This window comes from Astyanax mexicanus, chromosome 25 (genome assembly GCF_023375975.1).
Source record: "Astyanax mexicanus isolate ESR-SI-001 chromosome 25, AstMex3_surface, whole genome shotgun sequence".
Taxonomy (NCBI): Eukaryota; Metazoa; Chordata; class Actinopteri; order Characiformes; family Acestrorhamphidae; genus Astyanax; species Astyanax mexicanus.
In genome coordinates, this window is record NC_064432.1 from 1,593,674 (window position 1) to 1,617,196 (window position 23,523).

Sequence of the window (23,523 nt, forward strand, 5' to 3'; positions counted from 1 at the left end):
TAAGATTTTTTGTAGCATGGTCTTTTCAGCAGATTTTTTCAGTACATTAAGCCTGGTTTTAATATTTAATCAGGAATAATGACTTCAGCTCTCTCGCGATTGGTCTATATTTTTGAGACTTTTGTAGCAAAGCACATTACCAGAGTTTCCTCATTTTGGCTGTGGGGTTACCATATAAACATGTCTTTTTTTTTGCTATTTCAGCCATTTCTTATATTCTGCAAATAAATGAGAATATTTTAATTTGTAATTTGGGAGAAATGCTGTCTGTAGTTTATAGAATAAAACAACAATGTTCATCTTACTCAAACATTAACCTATAAATAGCAAAATCAGAGAAACTGATTCAGAAACTGAAGTGCTCTCTTCATTTTTTCAAAATGCATCTGTATAACTCAGAGTAGCTTTTATTTGTAGCTCTACTTTGCAAACAGCCAATCAGGAATGCTGACTCACATAGCTCTCCACACTTATACATCTCCTACACTGAGCAGTATCCACTGTTTACACTGAATGATGTGAATGCACTGAGTTACTATTGTTCGGTCTTGTATTACAGCTTATTTCTTAATTAGATCTGTGTGTTGGAGTGAGACATTGGTGTTCAGTTAATAAACCCTGCAGCTTCCAGATCGTTGCTTCAAAGTGACCTGGCTGTTGTTATCAATTACTAAGCCTTCGCTGTAGCATTGCTAAACATCGGCCTGCGAGTTACGCAAATTGCTATTGTGGGTTTTAATTGAATATGAATGATTGAATTAGCCTGATCTGCGGCACAAATAGCCAACAAGAGCCGGAGACAAAGCATCTAAAACAATCATTACACACGACTCAATAGACAGCACTGTTGTTCAACTACAGGCTAATCACTTCCTCCATGGGGGTCAATGTGGGTTAGCATGGTCCTGCCTGACTGTACATACACATCGAACGCGATAAAACTACTATTAACTACTATAACTACTATTAAGTACAATTATTTAACATAATAATTTAATTTTACAATAAATAATTTTTTAATCCTTAATGTAGTAAATCATTCTCTTAATGTATATATATATATTTTATATATTTTAAAGTAATTTTAAATATTGTTAACTTAATGTAATAAATAATTCTTTGGATGTAATTAATATGTTTACTTAAACATAGTAAATCATCCTCTTGATTTAATAAACAGTATTTCTCTTAATTTAATAAATAATAATTCCCTCAGTTTTAATAATTAATTAACATCTTTCTGTTAAATGTAAAACATAATACACTCCGTTTTAATAAATCGTTCTGTTAATTTTGTCACGCTCTCGCTCTGTTTCCCTGTGTTTCTGCGTTTCCTAGTGTGTTTCCCCAGTAGTTTTCCCTCACGTGTTTGTTATCTGTAGCTCCGCCCCTCGTTACCTGTCTCCCCAGGTGTTCATTGTTTCATGTTAGTATAAATAGTACCTTTTAGTCTATGTTTGCTGTCGGTCTTTGCACCTTCCTCTGTCGTTTGTCTTGCCCTGTTTATAGTAGTTTATTCCACGTTTCTTAGTTTATCAGTTATTCTCTATTTATTCTGTGTTTCTTTCTCTAGTTTCTAGTTTCCTTGTTTATTTCTTGTTAATATTTACGTTTATTTCCTTGTATATATTTCCCCAGCCCTGTTTAGTTATTATCTGTCTAGATTAGTTTTTGGTTATTTTCCCTGTTTGTTTATTTATTTATATTTCCTTGTTTATTCCTTATTTGTTTGTTTGTTTATTTGTTATTTGATAAATCTTGTCTCACCCGCTTTTACGTCTGCCTCCCGTCTGCTCTGCCTCTGCTCCCCTTTTGTTTAAAATGTAATATAAAAATTCCCTTTGTTTCAATAAAAGGTTCTGATAATTTAATAAATAATTTCCTCAGTATTAATATATAGTTTTCTATTAACCCTTGTGTGGTGTTCGGGTCTGTGGGACCCGTTTTCATTTTTCATCAAATGATACTAAAAAAATATTTTTTCTAACTCAAACTCATTGGCATTGGCTCATTTTTTGTGGAAAACATACATCAAAACACATTTTCGATAAACACACACTGTACACCCCCCCCCCCACACACACACACATTTATATTACATACAGTATGTTTGGCCAAAAGGGCTAATAAACATTGCTTCATTTGTAAATTTGAAACTAAACAAATTTTCTACTCATATCTTGAGTTTAATTCATTTTCTTTTACATTTTATTAAAAAACTAATAAAAAAAGAGTAGCACTTTTTTAAAGAAATGTAACATAAGAAAGGTAAAGGGCAAATATTAACCATGTAAGCTGTTTATATTGCTTGCAATTTAGGTGAAACAAGCATGTGTAAAGCATTTTAATGTAAAATTGCTTAATTTTGCTGAATTAAATACAAGTAACACAATAAACAAGTAACAAAAATATGAACACCACACAAGGGTTAAATAAGATAATTCTGTAAGGATTTACTTCTGGTTAGTAGTATAGTGCGGTAACTCAGATCAGCTCAGTTCAGTTCTGTTCTCTCCGTTTTGCTGGTGGAATAAATCTTTAGTAGGAACCGAAAATCAGAGCAGTGATTTCAGGCCGGATATATGAGAATCTGTTTCTGATTGGTAGTAGCCACCATGCGTCGCTGCTTATTTGCATAAAGTTAAGTTCTGGTTAACTGTCTCGTGTCGCTCAAACCACGTCGCTGCCTATCGCCCAGTGTCGCTCGTTCTCATTGAAAATGAATGACTTCCGGCTGCTTTGTCGCTCGCGTCGCGTTCGGTATGGACGCACGGTGAGTGGGCAGGGATGCAAGAAGAAATTCAAGCCTGAAGTTCAACCCTGCAGCCGTTTGACTTTAGAAAGAGAAATTAGAAATCTATTACCAGCTCAGACACCCGTCAGCCTTCTTCAGACCATTGATCCATCTGTTTCTGCACTTGCATCAGCCCTCGAACCCCAATATACCAGCGTTAAAGTGTTAAAGTAGGTGGGGAGTGATGAATTGCAGAGAAGCTGCGTCCATGTCATTATTTGAGCCAGTCTGGCAGTGCTGTATAAAATTAGTATGGAGTTAGTTTGAGGGCGTGGACGGGGCCGGAAAGCAAGAAAGAAAGTGTGCAAGACTCTTGCTTCATCTTCTTAAGCCCAAGGCAAACTGTGCAATAACAGCATCAGCCTCGTAGACCACCATTCAAAAATACTTCTGAGTTTTTAGTAAAAGTAAACCAGCCTTCTGGCAGCAGATCTACACATTCAGACATGAAACAATTATGATTCTAGTATGAAATTTTCAATTTTAAATATTGAATCACAGACAGGATGAACCCATGGTATTTCATGTTCATGCAAAGCAAAGCACTGTATAGTTTTCTGCTTCTGCTGGCTGGCTTCTTCTACTCCTGCTCCTGAAATCCAGGAACTCAAAAACTGCTTAATATAAAAAAACTTTGTTCAAACTTTCGAAGGTTTCGAAGGTCTTGTTACTTTTATATAAAAAATGTTCTCATAGATTTATAATAAGACACTGTTACCTCAGTATCAGGATTAAAACAGCTGTACCTGTCCTGAACTGGCTCCAAAAACAATTTTTTTACTTATAACATTGTAATATACTGTAATAAAACACTAGTAATGATTTCAAATAAACAAGTAATAGTAACAGTACACTAATGTATATCCTCCTGAGACCTGAACGTTTGCTTGGTGTGCATTTTTAATTCATCACATCTATGTGGGAGCAGTAGGACCGAACAAGTTTAAAAACAAAATTTTATCTTTGTACAGAAAGTCGTTTTTGCAAATAACATTGTTCTTATAAGGAGACAATAGTTTATTTTAACTTTTAAAAATGATCCTTGCAATTTGGGATCCGAAGAACCTAATTAGTCCAAAAACAAAATTTGAGCTTTCTACAGTAAGTAAATAAACTAGTTTCAAATATAAAAATAGATGAGATTTTTTTACCTGGCCCATGTTTCTGTCTGGACTGGCTGTAGAAACCTGTGACTGGGATTCTCGCCATCTTATTTTTAATCAATTGAGAGTAATGTAGTCATGCATCCACCAAATGGTACAGGCAGTGTCTCTATATGAGGACAAAGGGTTAACGTTTTTTTTAAAAATGTAGAATCATGATGTAGAAATGCAGAAATGTAATGTCCTCATAAGAAGACAAAGGGTCTCGAGAGGATATAATAGTAATGCCTTCCTATGCACAGTGGAACAGATGTCTGCTAGGGGAGGTGCAGGGCATGGGGTCTCCAATAAATAAATAATTATATTTAACATATATATTTTAACATATATATATATATTTAACACTTCACTGTCAGTGTTCACTGAGTGTGTTTTCCATTACTGCCCATTGCTCTTAAATCATGTAGGCATAATGTAATAAGCGTAAATGTCAGGATTAGGTCATTGCCACGGTGGTTTGAATATGAATTCAGAGAAAAAAATGGATATATATATAAAATGGCATTCAGCCTAGAACATATGCACATGTACACTGATTATTAAAAAAAAATAGTTTCACCATGAAGGACGAGTCTGAATGCAATGCTATTCAGATAGAAAGGGAAATAAGTGATTTAAAATGATTTAAGACTGGTGTGGGCAATTGTGACATTTATTAATCTACACATACAGAAGTAGAATGTACTGACTGTAATGTCTGCCGCAACATTTCAGACCTCTCTGCATTGATTAGTAAAGGTTCCTAATGGGATTCTGTTAGTTTGGGAACAGTTGAAACTAAATTGCTGCCAAGTGGAAGGAGGCTCAGAAGCTTGAAGACCAGAACAAGCCGGTTCCGAGACAGCTTCTTCCCCTAGGCAGCCAGGCTGTGGAACAGCCAGTAGAACAGTGTTCTGCCCAACCCACTCCACTGACACCCATACAAACTCTGCACCCTGCACTTTACTTTACACTGCATCTATCAGGCTTTCCCATATTATACAGCATTCTGCCCCCTGCACTCCCCAATCCCTGCTCAACTCATTCCTTACCTGCACTTACTCATAGTTATTCTGTCACCTACTGGACTATTTCCTCACTTAATAACATGTCTCAATGGAGCTCTGTGAAGGCGCCGCCATTGTCATTCCCAGGACTTCCTGAAGAAGTCAAAACTGAATCTTCAAACCAGCCATCACAGTGCATTGTGGGTCCAAATACCTGAAAGCACCAAGAACATGTGCAGATGAGGACCATGTTTAACCCCTTCTGATCACTATGATACATATGTTGGGTCAATGTGGAAAATGTCAACAAGACTTTATGGCTCCCAGTTGGGTGACCCATACAAGTCCCAAGTTCCACATGGGCAGGTTATGTTGGGAATCCTTTTCCCCAGTGGTGTGTATCCATCTAAAAGCACTGGCTCTGTCAGTTCAGTATGTTTGGTAAAGTGGTCAGTAGTCTGGGGTTCACTTAATGCAGACTATAGTGGAGACTATCTGCTCCCAGTGCGGTGTGTAGGGTAATTGATTCATTTTGTAATGTGACTGCTTCACTTATTCACTTATTTTAATTACGGTTAGCCATATGCAGAGGTGGAAAGTAATGAATTACATTTACTCAAGTTTCTGTAATTGAGTAGATTTTATGAGTAATTTGTAATTTTTAAAGTAGTTTTTACAATTTTGACACAAGTAATTTACTTCACTACATTGGAAAACTCCCAAATACTGAGTAAAAAATAAAATCCTCATGCAATAAAAAATTTGCCTGCCCCGTCGGACAGAGCTGTCAGCTTTCAAATGTTCCACATCAAACCTGTGAAAGCATGTGATGGTAAGTATTTTTTTCATTAAACAATCTGCTTAAATGTTAAAAAAGCATGAAAATAGCAGTTAAATCATAGCAATGGCAAGTTAAAAAATAATAATGACCTGTAAAACTATAAAAATACAGTTTATATTCACCTATATGACCATAACTTTTAAACAGTAAAGAAAAAAAATGGATCATAGAAACCTATACCACTTGTTCTTGAAAATGTTTTATGGGGGGGTCTGAACAAATACTGCCTGAAAGATCCAAATTATTATGTGGAATAATAGTTCATTAAAAACAATTTAATTTATGATTTGTTTTTACTTTTTTACATCAAATAATTAAAAGTAACTATGTAACTTTTACTCAAAGTAAATTTTAAATTGAGTACTTTTTTACTTTTACTCGAGTAGATTTTTAGATGGGTACTTTTACTTTTACTTGAGTAGAATTTTAGCAAAGTAAAGGTACTTTTACTTAATTACAAATTTTCAGTACTTTTTCCACTTCTGGCCATATGGTAGTCTAATGTTATCACTATTATGCATCGTATTATGCAGATACGGACAGCATGGTGATGGCACCCTCATCTCAGACCTCCCCTTGATTGGAAGTCTCCTGCTTGGTGAAATGCTATGCACCCTACAAGTGCTATTCCAATATTCTCAATGCTTGAGCATTTCTATCCATGCAACATAATAACATTCAGCAAATAGCCAAAGTTTATTCCTACCCTTAAGTGAATCTGGACGCAGAAAAGTTTGGCTGGAGTTCTTGATAATGAGCACCTTCCCCAAACAAGTCCAAGTCCAGATTCGGCCCTGGGTGCCGACTCATTTATCCGGCACAAGAGTAAAAACACACTTAGTACACACTGCTGCCTGCAGTGCAGAGCTAAACAAACTTAATTAAGAAAACTGGGTTTTTGCTGGTTTGGAGAGATGATCAGCACATCACAGGAGCTCGATTAGGACCCTAGAGAAGAACGCCTGGTTTAAAAACGACTGCCGAATTCTCTGCTGTGCCTAATATAGGACAAAATGCCCCACAGGCAGCACACAGTACGAGACAATATGATACTACCACTACAGCACACAGCCAGAGAAACTGCCTCACTGTGAGAGCAGAGCGGTGGCAGTACTCCCAGAGTAATACACAGAAATACACACTCAAACCACTTCATACTTATTGTCGATCTAAAGCATAAACTCATATCCCTCTCCGAGGAGTTATCCTTCTGTAGTCACAAATAAAGTGCAGCTTAATCTGCATCTATTTAATGTATCAAAATAGCCTCTGTTTTGATTTAGATAAAAGCTGGAAGTGGGTGTGGCCAAACTCAAAGTAAGCAAATGTATGTTTTTGATCGTTTACAGAAATCTTTTGACAGAGGGAGAATATGGACACCATTTCCTGTAAAAAAAAAAAAACGTGCAAAAAGCAAATTCTAATGTTACCTTTTTATATATATATATTTTTTATACTCTGTAGAATAAGTTTTTATATAGTCAACACATTTTGGGCAGTGGTGTAGACTAGCAGGTTACCTACTAAGAAATTCCATGCAAATGAACATGACCACAACTTTTGTGGTGAGGTGTTATCCTGTGAGGGAGGTTGAACATCAGTGAGTGTGCTCTTGATAAGGTGACTTGAGAGAGAGAGAAAGAAAGAGAGGTCAATAAAGAAGAAGAAAAAAGAAAGAGAGAGCAAAGAGAGAGAGAGAGAAAGATGAGAAAGACGTGATACTTTAAAAGAAAATAAAGAAAAATAGAGAGAGCTGAAAAAAGCGAAAGTGAGAACTAAGACACCAAGATCAAAGAGAAAAAGAGAGAAAAAGTGAGAACTGAGAGACAAAAACAAAGAAAAGAGAGAATTAAGAGACAGAAGAAAAGAGAGATTAAAAGAGCAAAATAGAAAAAGAGAGAGACCAAGACAGATGAAAGACAGAAAGAAATACACCAACAGAGAAAAGAGCTATGATATACAAAAAAAGAAATGAGGGAGAGAGTGAGAGATAAAAAAAGATGAGAAAGAGAAAAGAGAAAGTGAGAGCTGAGAGAGACCAAGACCAAGGAGCATGGAGAGTGAGAGTGAGAAAGAGAGAGAGGAAAAGTAAGAACTGAGAGACACAAAGACAAATAAGAGAGAGAGAGAGAGAGAGAGAACAGAGACAGGAGAAAAGAGAGACAGAAAGAGAGGAAAGAGAGAGAAAAAGAAAAGAGAACAAGAATGATAAGACAAAACAAAGAGTAAGACATCAACACAGGAGAGAGAGCTGAGAGCTGAGACATTGAGAGAAAAGAGGGAGAGAAAGAGAAATACAGAACAATAAAAGCTAAATTAGTGTAAGATAGACTGAGATTTTGAGATTTTGAGATTTGAGAGAGAGAGTTTGTTAAAAGGGAAAGAAAGAGCGAGTGTAGTAGAGTGAGAGAGAGAGGAAGACATATTGAAGAAGTGATATAAAGTTAACACAGATTTATGTATGAGGACGAGTGTGAGACGGGCGAGTAACAGAGAGGCTCTCTGCGCCGCTGATTACTGTGTTTATCACTACAGTGAAGATTGTTTTCCTGCCTGAATATGGATGCGCTTACCACAGAAACATCAGCGGCGCAGCCCGGCGATATCACACCCCGACACACACACTCCAAAACCCCACCGAACAGCCTCGGCCGCCCGCCGCTCTGATGTTTTCCCAAAATGTAAATAGACAAGCCGAAGACTCCTGAATGATTCATTCATCCGATGAAAAAGGGAGACAAGAAAAAAAAAACAAAGCAGCAGAATATCTATGACTAAATGCAAATTAGACGAGGGGAGCTCGTCTCTCCTCACGCAGACGCATCGTATGAATAAAACGCACGGAAACAACAATCTGGAGAAGCGTAAACTTTGTTCTGGCTCTGAGGGGAATCTGTCGGCGGCACCTTAGAAAGAGAATCAAACAAACAAAAAGGTCTTGAGGTGCCTTAAAGTTGATCAGCTGGGCCTGTCCGAGCCACGCCCACAAAAAAATTCCTTCTGTGATACAATACAAACATTAATAACAATAATTATAATAAATACATTTTATTTCAAGCGCCTTTCTGTCACTCTAGGACACCATACAATGTGCAAAATATGCATTAAATAAAACATACAAAATACACAACAATTAAAAAACAGGTTAAAAAAAGAGAAAATGCAAGAAACGATCAGATGGAATAGGCAAGTTTAAACAGGTGAGTTTTTGAGTATGGATTTGAATTGTGAGAGTGATTTAATTTGAGATCTACACCACACGCTGCATCCGCAAAGCCACCAGCATTGTGGACGACCCCACCCATCCCTCACACGGACTCTTCGCTCTGATGCTGTCCGGCAGAAGATACAGGAGCATCCGAGCCTCCACTACTAGACTCTGCAACAGCTTCATCCACCAGGCAGTCAGACTCCTCAACACACAGAGACAGAGCTGAACCCCACCCCATCCAACACACACCCAATACACTTACACTAAACTGAACTGAACTGAACTGTGGAGGTGTTTCTAATAAAGTGGACAAAGAAAGGAAATACAAGCGATTGGAAGCTCAAGGTATGTGTTTTCAATAAAGTGGCCAGTGAATGAAGGTACAAGGAAATGCAGGTGTTTCTGATAAAATGCTAAGTAAGTAAAAGCACAAAGTAGACCATTCCAATAACGTGTGCAGTGATTGGATGCACAAGATAGATGTTTCTAATAAATTGGCCTTAAACAGTAGTAGAAGAAATGTATAAATCTAATAAGGTAGCCAGTGAGCAGCATTCAATTAATTTCAAAAATAAAATCAATGCTTTATGTTTATATGGATACTAAATAAGCTGTTTCATGCCAACATTGAAACTGATTTATTTAATCGATTTCTCATTTAATGAATAGTGACAGCTCTGATCTTGGTATATGTAAATATAAAGGCTGGTGCATGAAATAAGAAAGTAAGGTACAGTGTCCTCACAGCTCAGGCTGTTACAGTCCGTGTAGACAGGAAGCTAAGTGATGACGGAAGAGGGGGCGGAGCAGTCGGTGTGTTTTGGAAAGTTTAAGTGTGTATCGGCAGCTCGGGCAGCGTAATGAAGAGGAATGGTGTGGGTTTTTGAATTGATTTTGGTGGAGAGGGAGAGGGTAATGGAGGCAGACAGCACCACCTTGCCAATTACTACAGCTGCGAGTATGAGGCTAACTGACTGCAGGCTAATCGCCGAGGATGAGCCCGCCAGCATCTCTAGAAGGAGGAGAATTTGATCTTAAAATAAGATAAAGAAAGGACATATTCGATGATTTATACTGGTTATTAAAACACAATAATGCATAGACATTCCTTTCTATCTCCTATAAAAGATTTATTAAAAGCTTAAGAAATAATAGGATAGAGGAGTGAAGGAGGGGAAGAAGGAAATGAGGTTAGAAGTAGTTAGTGTGTTAGAGGTGTTAGGAGAGTAAGTGCTCTTTGAAGAGCTCAGTCTTCAGGAGTTTATTAAAGATAGTGAGAGATTCTCCTGATCTGGTAGTAGAAGGTAGTTAGTTAGAGGTGTTAGGAGAGTAAGTGCTCTTTGAAGAGCTCTGTCTTCAGGAGTTTATTAAAGATAGTGAGAGATTCTCCTGATCTGGTAGTAGAAGGTAGTTAGTTAGAGGTGTTAGGAGAGTAAGTGCTCTTTGAAGAGCTCTGTCTTCAGGAGTTTATTAAAGATAGTGAGAGATTCTCCTGATCTGGTAGTAGAAGGTAGTTAGTTAGAGGTGTTAGGAGAGTAAGTGCTCTTTGAAGAGCTCTGTCTTCAGGAGTTTATTAAAGATAGTGAGAGATTCTCCTGATCTGGTAGTGAAAGGTAGTTTGTTCCACCGTTCCACTACAGTGATAAATGGGACCAGCTGGAATGCCAGTTTCAAAAACTGCAGGATCTACAGGCCCAGCTGCAACATCTGTGGGCAAATCTGCTGCATTAAGCCATATAAACCCTGGCTAAATGCTTTAAGTTATTCAGTTCATTCTGTGCTCAAAAGATATTAAATACAGCCAGAAAATAAAAACAAAACCTCAAAGAAAAGTTTCTCAGCGTTAATTATTTCTATGTAAACTCAGTTGATATTTCTCTGAAAGTCTCCTATACAGTGCTGATGGAAATGAGGCCTAATTTGCATGATTTTCTGCAGTACTCCAGTTATTCACTTGAATTTAATTTAAGCGCTGGATGGAAACCTGGCTTCTGACAAGTCTTTAATTCTGCACAAACTTTTAATATAACAGACCTCTAACTCAGGTCATATTAAAAGTTCTCCTCAGTTCGCCAGAGCGGCTGTGTTCGATTCCAGCTGCACTGAAAGCACCGGGAGCTTCACTAATGAAGAATCAGTTAGATGTACATCACTGCTGTATGCATTCAATCAAAAATGCCTGCAGCAATGTTTTGGTTGTGTTCCATTTTAATAAATCCTTTTAATTCATTTTAAAGAGAATTTGAATTTGCACATCCAGATATTGGTAAGCAGTGCAATCTAGGTGTGTCTAATGAAATGGCTAATAACTGGACATACACATTTTACAGCGTATGTGTTTCTGATATAGTGGCCTGTGAGTGGACATACAAGACAAGTGTTTCTGATATAGTGGCCAGTGAGTGGACATACAAGGCAGGTGCTTCTAATAAAGTGGTGAGTGAGTGAAAGACAAGACAAGTGTTTCTGATAAAGTGGTCATTTGGTGAACATACAAACGAGGTCAAGTGGTCAAAAAGATTAAGATATTTAAGATATGGGTTTCTAATAAAGTGAACAAAGTTCACAGTAAGAGAACAAATCAGACTGATATTTGTAATAAAGTGACATGTCTTTGGATGTACATGTGGATGTTTCTAATAAAATGGCCAATCATTAGATAAACAATGTAGGTGTTGCTAAAAAAAAGACCTGTGTGTGGAGGTAGAATGTTTGTGTTTCTAATAAAGTGGCCAACAATTGGAAGTACTATATAGGAGTTTCTAATAAATTGTCCAATTATAAGACATAGACATACAGTACAAGGCTGGCATTTCTAACAAATGAATGAACATACCAGACAAGTGTTTCTACTAAAGTGACCAGATAACAAGTAATATAATACAGGAAGTTGATAAATCCTAAACCTATCAACTGGAGTTATGCATAACAACAACAGTCTGATACTGGCTTGACTAGGATCCAGAAGCACAGCCGAACAGTATGTTCATGCTCCATTGCCTCAACTGCCAAGTATCCAGACCTACAGACAAAATGAACCAACACTTAATACTATATAAAAATAGAACAATAAAACAAACAGAAAACACCAACAAATCACAGCACACTATCTGACAACAATATAGGCTTTTTGAACCAAATGTCCAATGATATGAAACACAAGATAAGCGTTTTCATTAAAGTGGCCAGTGAGTGGAAGTGCTCAGATACTGTAGGTGTTTTTCATAATGCAAAAATAATTCTAGGTCCAGATTCAGGCTGGCAGTGTGTGGTATTTTGAAAGGTGCCACTTGAGAATGTCAGGATTCTGCAAGGCTAAGACAAGCAGCACAGGGTTAATCCAGCACCACTGCATTGTACCGCCTGTGCCCACTGGAGTAACACTGAGTGAATCCTGCGCTCAGGCCGGAAGTGGCAGCGTGGTGGCAGCGTGGTGGCAGCGTGGTGGCAGCGTGGTGGCAGCGTGGTGGCAGCGTGGTGGCAGTGTGGTGGCAGCGTGGTGGCAGTGTGGTGGCAGCGTGGTGGCAGCGTGGTGGCAGCGTGGTGGCAGCGTGGTGGCAGTGTGGTGGCAGGGTCAGGATGTGTAATGCTGTGCGGCTAGGCTGAGCAGACAAAAGGCAGCTTGTGCTAAATCAGCCGCTATTGATTTCTATGACAGAGCCGGAGTGTGGAGACCATGTGACCCACGTCCCCCTGCAGTGCTGAACGCTGCTGACCGCACTGAAGCACAGCCTGCACACTACCGGACCAACCAGCGGAGTGTACCAGCCTCGGTTAGGGCAAGCAGTGCGCTCTCATGTGGAAATATGGAAATGCAACAGGGTGTAGTGGGATTATATAACTGTACTGCTAGAATATATATGAAAAAAATATATATAACTATTAGATTTTTACAAACAGTTATGACTTGGTAAAACATTAAATAAACAGACAACATTAATGGATGATTAATCGATTAAACAAATAATCATTGATTAAATTGATTAAATAGTGTGAAGACGATTGGTAAAAGTTAAACAACATGAAGAAGCTTTTATTGGATGCAGGCATGACTGTAATGTAGAGGTAATACTCTAGAAGACTTAGTATAGGTATAGTATAAGTGTATATATATATAATAACTGGATGTTATGTGGAACAGAATGGGTGTTATAATGAGATAATTAGTAAATACATCATGTAATATATATATTTGTAATGTATATACTGCATAAAGTATATAGTAATATAGTTGGAATATATTATAAATATATAGTATAAATACCACTAATACTGATATAATACTATATTATTGTAAAATTACACTATGCTGTAATAATCACTGGAATAACATGGTCATCATATATTTGCTGACTATTAGTTGCAGATCCAGATGAAAAATTAAACATCCAGTCAATTAATTAAACCAATTAAATTCATTGCATTAATTGCATTATAATCAGTATATACATTCAATACATTTATATATTTATATTGCATAGAGTATATAGTAATATAGTTGGAATATATTATAAATATATAGTATAAATACCACTGGGAAATACCAGGACAATAAAAAGACATACTAATATAATACTTTATTATTGTAAAATTACACTATGCTGTAATAATCACTGGAATAACATGGTCATCATATATTTGCTGACTATTAGTTGCAGATCCAGATGAAAAATTAATCATCCAGTCAATTAATTAAACTAATTATATTCATTGAATTAATTGCATTATAATCAGTATATACATTCAATACATTTATATATATATATATATATATATATATATATATATATATATATATATATATATATATATATATATATATATATATATATATTGCATAGAGTATATAGTAATATAGTTGGAATGTATTATAAATATATAGTATAAATACCACTGGGAAATACCAGGACAATAAAAAGATTATATAATACTATATTACTGTAAAACAGCCAATTATTATAAATTTATCCAAAAATACTGTATGAAGATGAACATTCAAAGTAAATATTAATCAGAATATTAATTATAATGGCACCAAGGCATGTTTGTTTGAATAGTCGATTAATCAAATCGATTAAAGGTAAATTTACAGACAAAATGGTTTGATTGGGTGATTATTAAAATAGTTTAAAATTTGTTTCAATCCTTATAATAATGATTAGAGATAATACTGCATCAGGCATAATGGTTGAAGTCGTGGATTAATCGAATGATGACAAATCATTTTCATCAAAGTTAAAGAAAGATTTTTTACACTTTTAGTTTAGAAGTTCTTTAGTTAATTGTATAAAACTGTGACTATGCTCACGGCGGGTGGGTTGGTGGGGGGATTGGGTATGTGATTGTCTGTGAGGTTCTCCATCATCCTGGGAACTCTCAGTCCCAATAAAACACAGATACACAAGCACTCCTCTTTACCTAATTATCCTGCTAGGATGACAGAGCAGTGCTGCACTTGAGTGAGAACTGCAGCGGCTAATGGCTCTGCGGCTCCGAGCGGCACAAAGCCCGAGCAGCAGTTTTCTATGCATCAAGTGCTGTTTGATGCACATTATATGGACTTCCATGTGCGCTTCTGTAGGGTGTCTCTTACTGCTGTCATATTTATTGGAGCGGCGGCGCTACCAGAACAATTTATCGTACACCTCCGACGCTGAGCAGCGCAGAGAAGCACTCCGGTTAGATTCATTTCATCAAAGCATTTGGAATGGTGCGCAATGTAGTTCACTCTGTTTAAAAGTGTGTCGTTTGAAAGACAGAAGAAAAGAGAGAGAGAGTGGTAGACTGTGGTAGAGAGAGAGATAGATAGTTTATATATATATATATGTATATATATACATATATACATATATATATGTATATATGTATATATATATATATATATATATATATATATATATAGAGAGAGAGAGAGGTAGACTGTGGTAGAGAGAGAGAGAGAGAGAGAGAGAGAAGGGGCTCCACTGCAGAACTCATCCGACAAAAGAAGAGATAAATAAATGAATCCTGCTGGACAGCTCCGACACCTGCCGCTTATAATGCATCGCAGGTCATTAATAGCCCGGCAGACGTATACAGGAACATTAAGTCTGATGTGGGAGGAGGAAGAGGAGGAAGAGGAGGGAGAGGAGGGAGAGGAGGGAGGGGTCTCATTTTTTAAGAGTAAGCGTGGTACAGTGTGTACTGATGCTTTATCATCACCAGACTTCCCCTCCGTAAAAAGACATTCGTCCAGGAAAACTCATCTCACTCTATCTAACGTTTGGCGCCTCAACTTTTGCACAAAACGAAACGTCTCGCCGCCTCAGAGGCAGGATTAATGCTGACGAGAGCAGGACACACTGCCAAAACACTGAATTTCTCAGAGTCAGATTAATGAGGAATGCTGAAACTGTTCACCTGATATCTGATTTACTTACTTAACCCCACAGACGAATCGATGCTTTTGTTAGTCGATTAATTGAAAAAAGAGTGGATTAATTAATTACATTACATTACATTACATTTGGCAGACGCTTTTGTCTGATAGGGATAAAAGGAGGGGAAGAAGGAAATGAGGTTAGAAGTAGTTAGTGTGTTAGAGGTGTTAGGAGAGTAAGAGCTCTTTGAAGAGCTCTGTCTTCAGGAGTTTATTAAAGATAGTGAGAGATTCTCCTGATCTGGTAGTAGAAGGTAGTTAGTTAGAGGTGTTAGGAGAGTAAGTGCTCTTTGAAGAGCTCTGTCTTCAGGAGTTTATTAAAGATAGCGAGAGATTCTCCTGATCTGGTAGTGGAAGGTAGTTTGTTCCACCATTGGGGAACTCTGTATGAGAACAGTCTGGATTGCTTTGTGTGAATGTTTGTTTGGTAAAGCGAGGCGACGTTCATTGGAGGACCGCAGCGGCCGGGAGGTAGCGTAAGTCTTCAGGAGTGAGTGCAGGTAGGAAGGAGCTGTTCTGTCATCACCTTGTAGGCGATTGTAAGAGTTTTGAATTTGATGAGAGCATCAACTGGTAGCCAATGGAGGTCAATGAGCAGCGGGGTGACATGTGCCCGTTTTGGCTGGTTGAAGACCAGACGTGCTGCTGCGTTCTGGATCATCTGGAGTGGTTTTAATACACAGGCCGGGAGGCCAGTTAGCAGGGCATTGCAGTAGTCGAGGCGTGAGATGACGACCGCTTGCACCAGGAGTTGGGTGGCCTGTTGCGTCAGGAACGGTCAAATTTTTCGGATGTTATAGAGCGCAAAGCGGCAGGACCGAACAACTGAGGCCACATGGTGCGTGAAGGAGAGTTGGTCATCAACCAGAACACCCAGGTTCCTAGCAACCTTTGTCGGTGAGAGAGAGAGAGAGAGTCGATACTTATAGAGAAGTTGTGTTGAAAAGATGGTTTTGCTGGTCTAACCAGAAGTTCAGTCTTTGAGAGATTTAATTGAAGGTGATGCTCCTTCATCCATGAGGATATGTCAGAGAGACACTGCGATATCCGTGCAGAGATTGAGTGATCTTCAGGTGAGAACGACAGGTATAGCTGGGTGTCATCAGCAAAGCAATGGTAGGAAAATCCGTGTGAGCGGATAACCTGACCAAGAGAGGTGGTGTATATGGAGAAGAGAAGGGGTCCCAGTACCGAACCTTGGGGAACCCCAGTGGATAAGGAGCGGGCTGAGGACAGCTGTCCTTGCCACGACACCTTGAATGAGCGTCCAGTGAGGTACGATCTGAACCATGACAGCGCATTGTCTGAGATCCCCATGTTTGAGAGTATAGTTAGGAGGAAGTCATGGTTGACTGTGTCAAATGCGGCCGAGAGGTCCAGCAGAATGAGCACTGAGGACGCTTCAGTCACAGACAACAGAGCCGTCTCGGTAGAGTGTCCTTTTTTGAACCCAGATTGGTTCTGGTCCAGAAGGTCATTCTGGGAGAGGAAGCCAGAGACCTGATTTAGAACTGCTCTTTCTAGTGTTTTAGAGAGAAAGGGTAGTAGTGAGACCGGTCTGTAGTTATCAACCTGGGCGGGGTTGAGGGAAGGCTTTTTTAACCAGTGGTGTCACATGTGCTTGTTTGAAAGCAGTCGGGAATACACCAGATGTTAAAGAGGCATTGATCGTGTGAGTAATAGCCGGAATGATTGCAGGTGCGATAGTTTGCAGTAGGTTTGAAGGAATTGGGTCAAGCGGACATGTAGTAGGACGGCTACGTGTTAGGAGAGCCAGTGTCTCGTTCTCAGTGAGAGGAGTGAACGAGGAGAAAGCAACGCCTTCGGTGGAGGGACACCGGGCAGTAGAGGATGTAGTAGGACTGCTACATTGTGCATCAGTAAACTGGTTGCTGATAGCTGCCACTTTGCCAGTAAAGAATGAGGCAAGTGTTTCAGCAGTAAGGCATGTAGCCGGAGGAGGAGGCGGAGGGTTGAGTAGTGATTTAAATGTAGCAAATAGTTTCCGGGAGTCTGTGAGAGAGCAGAATTTATTGTGATAAAATTCAGCTTTAGCAGTAGTGAGGTTGGCTGAAAAAGAAGCCAGGAGCAGTTGGTAATTTTTTTAATTTAATTGTTTTTTGTTTTTTTGCCATTTTCTTTCGGCAGCTCGGAGTTTGGAGCGTAGTTCCCTGAGTGTGTCATTTTTAAGCCATGGCTGCGGTTTGTTTGAGCTAATGGCTCGAGATGTAAGAGGACAGAAGTTGTCCAAACAGGAGCTTAGTGTGGAGCAGAGAGTGTCAGTGGCATCATTTACATTGAGTGATGAAAATGAGCCTGGTGGAGGCATATTGTCAGTCACCAGCGAGGAGAACTGATCTGCTGAGAGATCTCGAAGATTTCGGCGGAACGAGACCGTAGTAGGAGTAGCTGTGGGTTTATTTGAAATATGAACATTGAGTTTCATAAAGTAGTGATCTGAGACGTGCAAAGGAGTGACAGTTAGAGAGTCGGTGTCACAGTTACGAGTGAAGATCAGGTCTAGATGTTTTCCAGCTTTATGTGTTGGAGGGCTGGGGACCTGCTCCAGTTCGAAAGACTGCATGAGGAATAGGAAGTCTGTGAAGCTGGTACTGTCATGGTGGATGTTCATATCACCTAGAATGAGCATGGGACAATCTTGCTCAGGGATAGAAGACAGTAGCATGTCAAGTTCATGCGTGAACTCGCCCATTTGTCCAGGAGGACGGTAGAGAACAATAATGGCAAGTTTTGCTGGAGTATTAACCAGTGTGGCATGATACTCAAATGTATTGAATGTGTTTGCCGGTAATAGTGGAGTATGTTTTAAGCCATTAGCGATTAATAGGCCCGTTCCACCTCCTCGTCCAGAGAGACGAGAAGTGTGGGAGAAGGAATAATAATTGGAAAGAGCCGCCGGAGTAGCAGTATTTTCAGGTTTGATCCAAGTTTCAGTCAGTGCCAGCAGTTGTAATGACTGATGATTCGCATAAGAGGCGATAAAGTCTGCTTTATTAACAGCCGACTGGCAGTTCCATAGCCCAACAGAGAATGAGGTAGTAGTGGGCGTGGTTTGTTTTAGTGGACGCAGGTTAGTATGGTCCTGGCGCCTGTTTGTGTTTTTACGCCTTCTGTGAGTACCGGAAATAACTGAGATGTGTTGGGAGCAGATTTTAGGAGGCAGTAGGACGGGCTGCCTTGTCGGTGGCCTTGCTCGGTGGACTCGCGCAGGTAGACTCGCAGGTCTTTACCCGCGTTGGTCTTTACCCGCGTTGGTCTTTACCCGCGTTGGTCTTCACACAACAGCTGACGCCTTCGGCTGACGCCTCGGCGAGTGTGAGTGACGAAATAGGATTCTAGATTGCGCACAGCTGCAGGCGATATAGGAAATCAGCGCCACCAGACTGTCTTTTAAAGCCGTGAGTAACGCCCCCGAGGTCCGCAAACAGAGAGAGTGTGAAATCTACTGTATGTTAGATCAAATTATTATATTGCAGAATGCATAACAGATAGAACAGCTTGAAGGATTAATGCTGACATGGGCAGAACGCACTGTCAAAAAACACTGTGTTTTTCTGATTAATCGCGAATAATCGCTGTCAGATGATCACTTGGAAATAGAGCAAATGGTTGGATTAATCAAAAAATAAATAAAAAATTATCGGAAAAACTTATCTCAATGATTGGTGTCTTAAATTTTGCACAGAGTTTCAGAGGCAGGATTAATGCTGATATGTGCAGGATACAATGCCAAACACAAGATTCATCCAAAATGTGTGGTGGTTTATTTTAATTTATTTTATTAAAGTATTTTTTTTCCAATTAATGAAGCCAAATAATAGTTGCCTCAATTATAATGAGAAACAGGAATTATTTTGCATATAATTGTATTAGTAATGACTTGATAATAGAGCATAATGCAAAATAATCAGATTAGAAAAAATAATTTAATAAAAGTGGATTAATTTATACTAGAAAAAATGACTAGACTGCAGAATGCATAATGGTTAAAATCACTGATTAATGTAAGTATTTATGTATATTTATGGGCAGGATGCACTGCTAAAAATCTCTTATTTTATTATTATTATTATTATTATTATTATTATTATTATTATTATTATTATTATTATTAATAAAGTATGTCTTTAATTACTAACAATAATAATACTTACAATATTACAATAATTAATCAGCTATTCAAGTATCTGTTTCTTTGATTAATCGAGTCGAATAATAGTTGTCAGATTATTGATAACAGGAATCATTTAAAATGTGATTCTATTAGTAATGATTTGGTAAAACAGAGTAAAAGGAGATATGGAAAAAGAGTCGATTAATCTACATAAAAAAAAGCATGATTCATGATTAATCACACATTATTTAGACAAATGTTGAATTTTATTCTTTTTTGGACAAGAAATTTGATGATTTGATTAATGTTTAGATGAGCTGTGCTTTTTAAAAAAGACTGTACTGTTTAAAGCAGTGGCTGCTGTCCATGGTGCTAAGAAAGTCTCACCATTCATTTTCTTCTGCTTATTTCTTTTTGACATTTTGAGGATTTTAAAACTTAAAAACAGGGATTTTTTTAAATCCAGTACTTACTGATGGGACAGTGGGTTAATCTGAGATTTTCATTCTGTGATAAAACACACGTAGTTTTTTCACATAAATCTTGTATAAATAAGATTTCTTTTGTCCACTGCTACACTTTGGCGTGCACGTTTCCATGGAGATTCACGTAAACACAACAGCGAGTGGAAATGGAGGAGCTACTGAACATGATGTCACATGATGAGAAACCCTAAAAAATCATTGGTTCTCCTGTTTTTTCAGTTGCAGTCTGGATGCAAGAGTTTTATCACTGACTAGAATGAAGTGTGAAATATTTTTCAGTACTTACTGATGGGACAGTGGGTTAATCTGAGATTTTTCGATTCTGTGATTAAACACACGTAATTTTTCACATGAATCTTGTATAAATAAGATTTCTACAGTACATCCAGTATGTCCAGAATACAGATTATTTTCAAATGCTGAAAAGATGATCTCAATGATCAAATGTAATGTTATGCAAAGTTCATGTCATTAGATAATAATAAGGCAATTAGAACCGGATTAATCACGTTTCATTCACAGAATATTGGATATAAAATTAAAATTAAATGCACTCTACTTTTGCGGTTGAAATGATTCATCCCCAGAGAATAAAAAAAAAAGTTCAGAGATAATAAAAAATGCCTTCAGACACTCAGTGTGTGCAATGTGCTCAGAACAGTTAAAATACCCTTTATTATGTGGAATCACTGTGCAGTACAAAGAGTTCAGTTTTACTTCACAGCGTCCGTGAGGTCAAAACTCTATTTGAAAACACCAGCTGTACTTTATACAGCGTGAGGAATCAATGGAAATGAAATCTTTGGGTGGTTCCATGAAAGAACCGATTGTAAGTTCATAAAGAACAATGAAGAAAAAAACATACTTAAGTTTTCACACTCGAACGTCTAATACAGAAATAATGGATAAACTTTTGGGACAATTAGTTGTTCTTTTTTAGCATTTTAGATGTTTTCACACCTAAAAGTCTGTACCAAAGTCTGAGCTATGCTTTATGTGTTTGTTATATTAATTATGCTACATTTATTCTGCTTAGTTTTGCTTTTACACTGCAGTTTATTGATTGAGTGTTGTATAAAAGGCTCTCAGAGGATACTCAGAGGGACAGAAATGCAGCGGACCAGGGCGAAATTAAGTATTTATTAACTAATTAAGTTAATAGTTTAAGTTGTATGTAATGCTGTATGTAGTGCTGTAATGCTGTATTTATTATTCACCAATGATAAATCACTGGATTAGTAATTGGCAAAAATGCACAGGTTCAGATACTAACACAAACAAACATAATACACATATAAGGCTCAGTTTCAATAGTATATCAAACAAAATAAACAGCTTTGTTCAACAGGGTAACAGTGGTTTCAAGTGTTCATCTCAATTTATTTACAGAGTATAAAGCCCTATTCGGAAGGAATTTGTTTCTCAGGGGGTCCTGGCATTATTTTCCTTTATAAGGGGGAGGGGGTCCTCTGTGATTTTATTCTGGTCAGGAACGATCATATATGTGTTTTTCTTAGACGTCCTCTGATAAAATTACTGTTTTTCGCACATACGTGAGTTCCGTCTCCTCGCGCTTAAAAAAAAAGCTATTTGTCCACTTCTACACTTTGGGCGCACCACGGTTTCCACGGAGGTTCACGTAAACACAACAGCGAGTGGAAATGGAGGAGCTACTGAACATGATGTCACATGATGTGAAACCCTAACAAATCATTGGTTCTACAGTTTTTTTTTTCAGTTGCAGTCTGGATGCAGGAGTTCTATCACTTAGTAGAATGAAGTGTGAAATATTTTTCACAGACACCCCCTGAGAAACTAATCATGTCCGGAAAGGGCTTAAAAGAGGGTATTTCTGCTTCTATAGCTCTATTTCAACTATTTTATCAATTCAAATGCTTTAATACAATTTTAGAATTACATTCTATATATCTAGTTCTGACCTGATTTGTAGAAAAAAATTAAAATAATTTATTAAAAAATTGTTGTTGTATTATTTGTGTTGCATCAGGATTTTAACTAATATTTAAATATTTACAGTCATGAATTTATCTGTTTCAATTTTGAATTTGGCATCAGCGCTCAGAAATGAGGTGTGGGCTCTTATGGGTTAAATTTTCACTATTCTTGGATCTGCTTTTTTTATTTTCTTTTACTTTTACACAGTTGTATCTATCTGTACTATCTATTGGTTTTCTCATTTGTTTCATTATGTATTTTTGTATCTTCTCTCCCAGTGGGCAGTGTGAAAATTGGGGGGGATAGTAAATAAATAATCTGGTAAAAATCTCAATTAGGGGTGTGTTATATTATATATAAATAGAAATATTAACATTAATATTCAGCTTGTTGCAGTAGTTTATTCTTGAAATTAATTAAACTATTTTTGGACCATATCACCCACCTCTAGACTAATGTTTTGTGTATGAGTGTGTGTGTGTGCGCGCGCTGCTCCTACCTGCGTCTGTCTGTCGGTCTCTCCGCGTGCTCGCCCCGCAGTCGTCCCTCGCACAGAACTCTGGGAAGTGTAGTTTCAGCTTGGGAAGTTCGTTCGCTTTTCCCACCAAATAAAACAGCCTGTGTGACACAGCGCTGAGTTTAGAGAGGCTGTACAGTAACACACACTCACCTCAGCTCGTGTCTGAGTCAGTAAACAGCGGATTTTACATTAAATACTGTTTATTTACACCTTTAATCCAGCGCTAAATGCTACTAGCCTCCACCTGATAGCCTACAACTCAGGTTAACAGCTGAACCCAACTCCTTAATCACTTAACCCATACCTCACACACTTAATTCTGTATTATCTGCACTTATAACACTAAAATATTCACTTATTTACTCATAATCCCTCTTTAACCTGCTTTACTTCAACTCACCTGAGCTTCTCTTCACCAATACACAAAGTTTAACCGGCTTCAGGGAGAATTAACACTTTCAAACTCTGAAATTGGGTATTTTATGCCACTTTAGGACACTTTACACACATTTTTAACCTCTACAACTGTTCATAAAGCCTGTTAGAGGCTGTTTTTCCATATTATTAAGAGTAAAACAAGCAAAATCCTGCTTTAAAGCCCCCTAAACGTTGCTAGGTGACGCAACGCGTTCATTTGCATGTTATTTACATACTGCCGAGTGTCACGTGGTATCAGCTGTGTACAATAAACCAAATCAAACACAATAACAACAATGTTTTTTTTATTTATAATAACAATATCTACATCATAACTGCACTTAAATTCACGACATTACACAAAAATATACAAAAATATTTATTTAATCATTTCAATTGTTAATTATAATTTTATGTTTCCAACATGAATTAATCAAAACAAAATAAAAAAAGTATGATCCAATTTCAAGAGTATTTTTTTTTCTCTGATGAGAGAAAATCGTTGCATACTTTAGGAATAATTTTCTTAATTATTTTTTATAATTTCTGCTAAAAGTCTTCAGTAATCATATATTTTTATTGCATATTTTAGGTAGC

At 37.7% G+C, this 23,523-nt stretch overlaps 1 long non-coding RNA gene across 2 annotated transcripts in view; it reads right to left on the bottom strand.

Annotated features, from left to right (window-relative positions):
* LOC111195161 (uncharacterized) overlaps positions 1–23,111 on the bottom strand; it is a 179,322-nt gene extending 156,211 nt beyond the window's left edge. The window contains exons 1-3 of one of the 2 annotated variants that reach the window (XR_002651498.2): positions 22,910–23,111; positions 22,489–22,607; positions 4,990–5,157 (exon numbers count right to left, since the gene is read on the bottom strand). This is a non-coding gene — a long non-coding RNA (uncharacterized LOC111195161). Of the gene's footprint in view, positions 1–4,989; positions 5,158–22,488; positions 22,608–22,909 lie in introns of those variants that run through there. The other variant, XR_007429493.1, reaches the window with a different exon arrangement.
* Between the last annotated feature and the right edge of the window lie 412 nt (positions 23,112–23,523).